The 7,026-nt window shown below is 40.0% G+C and overlaps 1 pseudogene; it reads right to left on the reverse strand.

The window, feature by feature from the left end:
* Nucleotides 1-318: 318 nt before the first annotated feature.
* On the reverse strand, nucleotides 319-4,957 carry LOC131321139 (probable sodium/metabolite cotransporter BASS2, chloroplastic; annotated as a pseudogene).
* Nucleotides 4,958-7,026: the final 2,069 nt, after the last annotated feature.

Below are 7,026 nucleotides of genomic sequence, written 5' to 3' on the forward strand. Positions count from 1 at the left end.
CCCTTACATACTCTCATACACGTGGACAGGATTCGATCTCCGTAAGCCTCATCCCCATCCCCCAAGTCCCCTAAGATAGTGTAGATTAAAATTAACAAATAATAAAATAAACAAGCATAACCCCAAGGGATTTGGCTAAGTGGTTGTGAGAAAGCAACAATTGCTCATCCATAAGGTCACAAGTTCCATTTCCACATAGGCCAAACATTTCAAACCTTGGGACTATTGGGGGTTATACCCAGTCCAAGCTGGCCCGGACATCCGGTTATAATAAAAAAAACGAGCATGTTATAAAAACAAGAATTTTACTCAAATCTATAAAAAAAAATAATGCGACTGCATTAATCAGATTTGGTGATCTACATACAAAGATCTTTCAAAATGAACAACCGGAAGAGCCTAAGATCAAACCATAAGAAAAACTAGTACTAACACTTGACCATTAAAACCGCAACCTCAATCCTCCTACAACACTGCTAACATGGCGGGTTCCTCTGTCACTCTGGACGAAGTGCATAGTGGTGGAACCCTAAAACCACTTGAACACAACCCTCCTTTGCATCGGCATACCATCACTTATCATCAACATTGGTAGAAGTTTGTGAATCCGAGGGATCGATGAACTGCCAAAAGAAACCCAAACTGCTACCCATAATGTTCATAATCACAGCATACATGGCAGCGGGTAATGCAACCATCGACGAGGTGAAATGGGCGGTCGCCAAAACCACACCTAGTGAAGAATTTTGCATGCCAACCTGCAACGGTGTAAAGCAACAAATATGTCCTTCATTTGAATCTTGGAATTGTGTTGGAAAAGAAAAGCCAAGGAGAAAGAAATGAAAAAAAAAAATGTCTTTATTCCTTCTCTTTAAGTGTGCTAGGAAAATGATTAGATGTTTGCATAAGGAAAGAAAAAAAAAGAGTTAATTGCCCTAAAAAAGTGAGGATGTATGGGCAACATTTCTCTTTTAGTTTCCCTTAGCATATCCGAGATGCAGACACAGTAAAAACAAGGTTTTGTTTATTGTCATAAAGACAAGTTTTGAAAAAGCGCTCATTCCAGATGATTAATAGTACCTCAATTGAAACTGCCTGTCGCTGTGCCTCCTTAAACCCAACAATAGCTGCCAATATGTACCTGCAAAAAAAGACTCCTTAAATTAACATATGATTTCTGTTAAGATATTGCTAAAGTGCAACAAGAAAGTTATTTCTGTTAACTCAAACACCACCAAACGATTTTGAGCACAATATTGAGGTAGGTCCTGAATCATGTGTCCTGTGTGACAGCTATTACAAGCTAAAATGCCCAAAAAATGAAGAAATTTAGCTTTCATGAAATCGAGAACAAAGAAATGCAGAAAGCTCGAAACGAATGGTAATAAACAGCCAAAAGATCGGAAGGACAATAAACCTTATTATCGTCACAAACATGCGTTCAGATATCAATGCACAACGCAGGGATTTGATATTAAAGTAGCTAAAGAAAACAAAGCAGAAAAGTCTTACCTGACAAAGAATCCTGCAAAGTGCAATAAAAGCACCGAAAGTATAATGACCCCAAGTTCACCAGAAAGAATTTCTTGAGCACGAAGAAGAGGTGATGCTTCAGATGACAATGATGAAGCAAGCATAGAGGATTTCAGGCGAACAACCTTCTCTGAGAATACACTGACACATAACCATAAGGTGACAAATTAGAGAGAGAAGAGAGAGAGCACCTTTAACAATGAAATAGGATTTATCGAAACCAAACCTGCACGCAAGCAGCGATGAAGTTAGAACAGCAAGTAATGGAGCAAAAAGGTGTTACAACTTTCACAACTGCAGGAAATGTACCGTGCATAAAAACCTAGTAGAATCAGAGCAACAACCACCTATAAATTAAAGAAAGAAATAAAATTCTCTGAATGAATATTGGATACAAACTACGAATTTGAAATGTTCAATTCAACTAACCTGCACGGTGCTGATGGAAAGCTTAACAGCATCAACAGGTACATATGTGCCAGCCAGGATTTTAGTCAAAAGAGGAGTAAGAAGCACTGCTGCAAGCGTGGTACAAACAGTCATTACAATTGATAAGGGAACATCACCTTGAGCAATCAAGGTCACCTGTAACAATAATTCGCAGAAACTGAACTGTGCAGCAAATTTCCGCAATAATTGATGATTGTGTTTTTAGTACTTGTGTTAGCATGGAACAGTTTTAAAGTCCCATTTGAACTTGAATGAAACATCCTTGTCCATCTCTTCATATGGAAAAACTCGAAATTTTATTGTTCAGATTGGTGTTTAGTTTCTCTCGTATATGGGCTACAGAGCAAGTGAATGAGTACCAGACTACCAGTTGTACAATACACTTATGCCGGTGCAGCGAAACCTAACAAAAATAGGGTAAGGATACGGCTAGAATATGTCTCAGAATATAAGTTTCTACAAACACCACTTAAAGGATGTCTAAAAAATAAGAACAAAGAAAAATAGGATTGGCAATTTTTGGGTAGGTTCTGCAAATTATAAAGACAGGATAGCAATTGCTTCTAAGCCTTACCACATTGGATGTAGTACCTCCAGGGCAACATGAAAGCAATATAAAACCAACTGAGACAGAGGGAGGAAGCCCCAATGATTTGCTAATTATCAATCCAAGAGCTGGCTTTATTGTATACTGAGCAACACACCCAAAAAGTATCTGCTCAAAGTGGAAAACAAGAAACTGTAAGCAATGAAACCCAATACAACTAAAGCCTCCCTTAAAGAATACAGAAGCCCATAATTCTGTCAAACACTTCATTAATCTAAGGAAAATCGATACAATTTTTTTTAATATGTGTAAAACCCTATCGAGTGAATCGTGGAGCTCAACTCCAAGTGTGTTGCCACCTATTTTCCTTTTTCAATGGCAACACACTACTTCTATTTTCCTTTATCCTTGAATTCTATATTGCATAGTGTTCAATAACTAGCATGAACAAGTATATTGTCACTAAGTCAAACTAGTACTCCTGCTAAAATGTTGGTAGGATGTCAAACTAGAACTACCGTTCTATTTGGCACGGCATGCCAAGCGAATAAATTGGCATTTGCACCAATTTCAACAATTGTCCATGTGTCATTTGACATCTCCTCTGTCATGTCAAATTTGACATATGATGTAAATCTTTTCTTTAATTACTATAATGTCAAATACTTAATAAAATAAAAGATCAAAACTAGACTAAAGTGAAAACATACCAAAACCAAAAAGAAATTCACATACTGGTTGGAGTGGGCACTTTTACATTAGTGATGTCAAATTCTAACACATCCAGTTACCACATAAGCCTTCTGAAGAATTTGACACCCCAAATTTGACGCCAAATTTGGAGATGCCCTAAATGAACTTCCAAAAAAAACTTTCCAAAATTCCTCCACAATTGCACCTAAAAATCGTATAGGCTACATGATCCACATTACAAAGAAAACCTCCTCTATTTTCCTAAAATGAGACTCAAACAATCAAATTACATAGCAATACAGCATGACTTCCATCAAAAACCAACAACAATAACAAACTTCGAAACTATATTTACAAACTCACAGAAAGAGGCCTTTGCATGAACAAGTTGAACAAGTCCATGAGCTCTAAAGTCAGACCCGTAGCCAACATTATAAACCAAAGCGACAAGCTATACGACGTCGGCCCTCTCTCCACGAACCACGAAAAAGTGGAGGGTCTCAAACAAGCAACAACCCCTCCAACGGTCACAAAGGTCGGGTACAGGCTCGCTGCGGCGGAGAGCATGTTTTCCCATCTGGGTTTTGATTGTTTCCAAAAAGTAACAATTGGCCTAGGAACAGCGAGTAGTGCAGTTCTAGGCTTGATGCGGGCGTGCCAGGGCAGGATTGCTGCCCAAATTCGTATCAAGGCCTGGAAGCCTTAATCTGACTTCTAACTGGACAAAAGTGCACGGCCTAAGGGTGGAGACCGTGAGGAGGTTCGTGGTTTGCCTTTGCGGGCTAAGGACTTAAAATTTCCTAATCGTGTGAAAAATGGAAAGAAAGGTAGAGCAAGGCCTAAAACAGAAATAAAAGGACTTCATTAATGGTTTAATAAAGTCTGATTACAAGGAAATGAAATAAAATCTAGGCTTGGCTAGATTGAACGGGAAACTAAAGATAATTGAAAGATAAATTGAGTAAGCCGGGGGCTTGATTGGTCGGGGACCTAAAGATAAAAGATAAATGGAAAATAAATATACATAAGCCGTGGGCTTGATGGTCGGGGACCGAAAGATAGAAGATAATTAAAACATAAATTTGCATAAACCTGGGGCTTGATGGTCGGGGACCTTTGCCAAGGCCTTCAACTCTGGTATTTATAGGCAGATGTTCCAAGCCTTGAGCTGCTTGAGCTGCTTCCACAGGCCTTCATGCCTGGCTGCCAAGTGTCCTCCTTGTAAAGGCTTAGGCTTGAGCAGCTTCAAAATGCTCTAATGAGAGACTTCAAAATGCTCCAATGAGAGGCTGCTCCCTGAACAAAACGTGCCTTTTACTCCAAGAAAAGGGCAAAGGCCTGAAAAATCCTTCTTCTTTGTATAAAACTTTGAAAAAGGGCAAAGAAAATTTCAGTTCCTGCAGTATCCAGGCCATTCCGGGCCCTCCACAGCTGCAGACCAATACTTCACCAGGCCTTTCTTATCATTTTATTGGACCTTGCATAATTTGTGGGCCCTCTAAATCCTCTGAGGTTGATCTCTCACGGAAGAAGATCCAGAAACTAAGGATCAACCAGACCTGGATGAGCTGCTTGTAAGCAGCTTGCTTAGGTCTGCATGAATCATTCACCAGCAGCTCCAAGGGCTGCATGTGCGCCACCTGTCTTTGGCCTTGCTTTATGCTGAAGGATGGGGTCCACTCGGACCTTGAGCTGCTTGTAAGCAGCTTACCCAGGTCTGCCCAGCAAGAACATTCTAGGCCTTTGAGCTGCTTGGGATGTCTCCATGCATGGCTGCCACGTGTCCTTGGTCTGGTTGAGCTGCTTGCGTGCATGGATGCTTGTAAAAGGGATATTTGGGCCCACCAAGGCCAAAAAACACAGGCCTGGTTGAGCTGCTTGAGCAGCTTGCTAGGGAGAAGCTTCTAGGCCTTTGAGCTGCTTGTAAGTAGCTTGCTTCCCAAGCATGACTAGGCAGCTTATATGGCCTTTTTGACTTGGTCAGTTTTAGGCCTAAATAAATCTAAAAAACTGGGCCCAGACCTGAAAAATGAATCTTGGCCTTATTGGGCTAGATAGGCCTGAAAAACTAGTCCGGGTTTTGATTAGTTGGGCCAAAGCCTGAAAATTTGGCCTGAAAATGGGCCTAGATCTGAAAATCAATTTGGGCCTTGACTAATTAGGCCATGCTCCAAACATTAATGTGGCCTAATCAATTTTTAAACTCTCTCCTGCCTTTCCAAACTCAATTTGGCCTAGTTATGGCCACTTTAAATTCTTCCAAAGGCCCAGTTCTGCAAGTGACTGATTCATAAGACTTCTCAAGGCCTGAAACTACTTCCAAGGCCATTCTTTTATTCTCTTTCTCATTTTGGCCAAAAATGGGTGTAAACAGGTTTTGCTGCAGAAACAGGTGGGTGACCGGAATTTCTGATGACGGATCTGATGGGGCGCGGGTTTGAGAGGTCTTGGGGAGTGGAAATGGCGGGGGGTTTGATGGGTCTGAAGAGGGGAATGCGGTGGAAAGTTTGTGGTGGGGGTAGTGAAGGGACTGATGAGGCAAATTGAGGGTGACATTTTTAAGTTTTAATTGGTGGATTGCTATGGAAGAGTGAAATATTGGTTGAGATTTTTTTTTCAACGTTTATCTTCCTACAAACGGGAATTGGATACAGGAGAAATCAAAAAGTTCAATCCACAACCCAATACACACACCAGCACCACTAATTAGGGCTCCAAATTGACCCAAAACTTTGTAAAACAGAAGTAGTCAGCAATCTTTGTAGAGGAGATGAGGATGAAGGAGGGAGGGAGGAGAGAGGTTCTTACGAGGTGGTGGAGACGGCGGAGGCGCGGAGGAGAACTGGAAGAGTCGGCGTCGAAAAGAAGGGAGAACAATCAGGAGGAAAAGTTTTTTGTTTGGACGTGTGGAAAAGAAAAAGAAAGAAAAATAAAATAAAATAAGTGGAAAAAAGAGGGAAAATTTACCATTCTCAAAATTTAAATTATTTTTTTTCTCCTCATTTTCTTCCAACTAAATAATAGAAAGGAAATTTTTTTAATTTTTTTTTCTTTTTCTTGAGTTCCAAACAGAGCCTGAAAAGAAGAAACTGAAGAGAAAATTATTGTGCAAGTGGAGTGGCATTGCTCAGCCACATGGCACCCAACTGGCATGGAATTCGGCAAGAGAAAGTCCAGTCCAGTTTTAATATTGTCCAGTTTGGTTCAGTTTTGAGCCCCTCTTGAGCCAATAACAACGATAAAATTCGTTCATTTTGTACAGTTCGTTGGGTTAATCATCCGTAGGAAAATTTAGCATAATCAAATATCGATAGGTACGTGTGAACGAAAATATTTGTACAAGGAAAAAATTGGCAATTATGAGCTTCAATTTATTGGTTGAGAATTGGGGGCGAAGTATTTCCCAAGGGGATGTATGATTGGCAACGCTGGCACCACCGAGTGGGGCATGGGCCCACTTCACTTCCTTCCGAAATCTTGTTGGGTGAGAGCATCTCTAACCCGTCTCCAAAATTTTAAAATGAATAATAGATGTGACATATTGAGAGAAAATTTTTGAAGGTATCTATTGTTCTTTTGGATCTTCAAATATGGATACCACACTTTTATTTTGGAGATCAAAACTCTAAAGAGGACAATAGGTCTCTCCAAATTCTCCCAAATGTACAAAAGAAAGGAGGGATAAATTACGAAATCTATTCTCAATATATCACATTCATTCTCCATTTTGAAGTTTTGGACATGGGTTGAAGATGTTCTAAATCGTTCAATTCAGAGGTTTAGTACAAACTTATTTCAGTATT

Source organism: Rhododendron vialii, chromosome 3a (assembly GCF_030253575.1).
Source record: "Rhododendron vialii isolate Sample 1 chromosome 3a, ASM3025357v1".
Lineage (NCBI taxonomy): Eukaryota > Viridiplantae > Streptophyta > Magnoliopsida > Ericales > Ericaceae > Rhododendron > Rhododendron vialii.